This window comes from Mustela nivalis, assembly GCF_964662115.1.
Source record: "Mustela nivalis genome assembly, chromosome: 4".
NCBI lineage: Eukaryota > Metazoa > Chordata > Mammalia > Carnivora > Mustelidae > Mustela > Mustela nivalis.
In genome coordinates, this window is record NC_139023.1 from 71,886,097 (window position 1) to 71,888,597 (window position 2,501).

A 2,501-nucleotide genomic window follows, 5' to 3' on the forward strand; every position below is an offset into this window, starting at 1 on the left:
ATGCTATTTTTTTTCTTCAAGAAATATTAAAGTCTGAATAAAATTGGAATAGCTGCCTGGTAATGATCTCATTATATATAAATACAGAAGTGCTCGCAGGGGAGATAATCACTCGGAGATGCAGGTATGCGGCGAATACCTATTATCTTCCAAGGAGTGGGCCCACATTCAGCCCTCCTCCACAGCCCCCCACACGTCCCTTTCAGCTTAAGGTTCAAGTTGCAGAAAACGAATGGCTGATTGAAGCTGGGAATAGGGCTTTTTCTTCCCCCCTTCATGACATATGTTAGGAGATGAAAGGAACCTGGGCCGTGTGTTTACTCTTCATTTGGGACTTTCACATGTTCTGATTGATCGGAAAGACAAAAAGGCAGAAGGAGAGACATTTGGTGCTGGCTGAACACCATATCCATTCTCAATGTGAAGTTTCCTCGTTTGGTGAGGATAATTGTGATGAGGCAGTTCTGGGTATAGACGCCACTAAAAGATTTTTAAAAATAACATGCTCGCCACCCAGTTTGAGTTCTTATATAGCAAAAGAACAAACACAGATGGTGGCAGTAGGGGTGGGAACTGGGGTGGGAAAGGCCCTTCTAAAGTGGGAGTTTACGAGTTATTAGCCCCAGAATATCTTTTCTGGATGCCAAGGCATAAGCAGATGAGTTTAGCACATCACAGAGGACCACATATAGGGTTTGATTCTTAATATGAGCTAAGCAACCCTAGAAAAAGTTTACTACCTGTAATTAGCATCCAAAAAAAAAAAAAATGAAAAGGAAGAAAGAGACTGGTAGGAGAGAGTGTAGACTACCTTGCTCTGACTGTCCCTGTTAGGTTCAAAAGAGGCATTTATCTAAAGTGGGATCACCACCTGCCATCTTAGGCCAGAAAGAAAGATGGTGTGGAGGAGGAGTTCTTGACTATTTCCAATGGCTGGGCTCATAAGGCTAATTTTTCTCTTCTGATGTCCATATTAGGCATGATCAAAATGCAAAATAACATCATAAGCATAATTCTTTGGCAAAAGGATGGAATGAATGGTGAGAATATTTTGCCCCTCGTTAAGTCTCTCATACAATGTAGGTGGTATGCTGTTGAGCAATGATGATAAATTCCTGTTGACTGAGAGAGAGTTATGGGCAGAAAATCTAAATAAGGAAGGATTAGTCAGACTAGACAGAGGACTGTGTGTCCTGAAGGGTCTCCTGGAATCATGAGGGACTATTCCCTTTGGGGATGGTTAGGACACCTATCCTTGGCCACAAATAACTCCATACCATACACACACTGTTTGATACACTGCTAAGGTTTTCCCCTCATTTATTTATTTATTTACTCTGGGTACAGTTTACTTAAATGGTAGTACACGATAAGGTAGGACTTCCCAAGCCCCTCCCCTTCTTCAGAGGGTCTGGGATGGAAACCGGAGGTCGGGAGATTCTTAGTATATTGGGGGATGAATTGGGGCAAGGACTCCCCAGCAGCTGAGGCCTTCTGTCTTCCTCTTGCTCTCATTGGGGCTGGTTGTCCAGAGGGCTCTTACTCTTTGGAGGCCATGTGGACCATAAAGTCTACCACCCAGTTGCTATGGCCGAATTTATTGTCATACCGGGAAATTAGCTTGACAAATTGGTCATTGAGAGCCATGGCAGCCCCAGCATCAAAGGTGGAAGAGCAGGAATCACTGTTAAAGTTTCAGGAAACAAATAACCTGGTCCTCAGTGTGGCCCAGATATCCTTGTGGGGTCCCTCTGAAGTCTGCTTCACCACCTTCTTGATGTCATCATATTTGGCAGCTTTCTCCGGGGAGGAGGTCAGATCTATGACTGTCATGTTGGAGGGGTGGGGACATGGAAGGCCATGCCAGTGGGCTTCCCATTTAGCTCAGGGATAGCCTTGGCAGCACCAGTTGAAGCAGAGATGCTATTGAGGCAGCCCCTGGGCCATCACCCCACAGCTTCTCAGAGGGGCCATCCACAGTTTTCTGGGTGGTAGTGATGGCATAGACTATAATCATGAGTCCCTCCATAGTGACAAAGTTGTCATGGATGACCTTGGCCAGAGGGACCAAACAATTGGTGGAGCAGGAGGCATTGCTGACAATTTTAAGGGTGTTGTCATGCTTCTCATGGTTCACACCCATCACAAACATGGATGCATCAGCAAAAGGGCCCTACCCTTCAAGTGAGTCTCAGCCTTCTCCATGGTAGTGAAGACGCAGTGGACTCCATAACATACTCAGTACCAGCATCACCCCATTTGATGTTGGTGGGATCTCACTCCTAGAAGATGGAAATGGGCTTTCCACTGACGAAAAGTTTCCTGTTCTCATCCTTGACTGTGCCGTGAAATTTGTGTGGGTGGAATCATACTGGAACATGTAGACCATATAGTTGAGGTCAATGAAGGAGTCGTTGATGGCAACAATATCCACTTCACTAGAGTTAACAGTAGCGCAATCTGCCAGTATGGCTGAATCTGTTCATGCTGACCTTCACCAT

The 2,501-nt window shown here is 45.2% G+C and overlaps 1 pseudogene across 1 annotated transcript; it reads right to left on the reverse strand.

Annotated features, from left to right (window-relative positions):
• Positions 1–1,539: 1,539 nt before the first annotated feature.
• Positions 1,540–2,501, reverse strand: LOC309863088 (glyceraldehyde-3-phosphate dehydrogenase pseudogene; annotated as a pseudogene). The gene has a single exon. The product of its transcript is annotated as a glyceraldehyde-3-phosphate dehydrogenase pseudogene (transcript).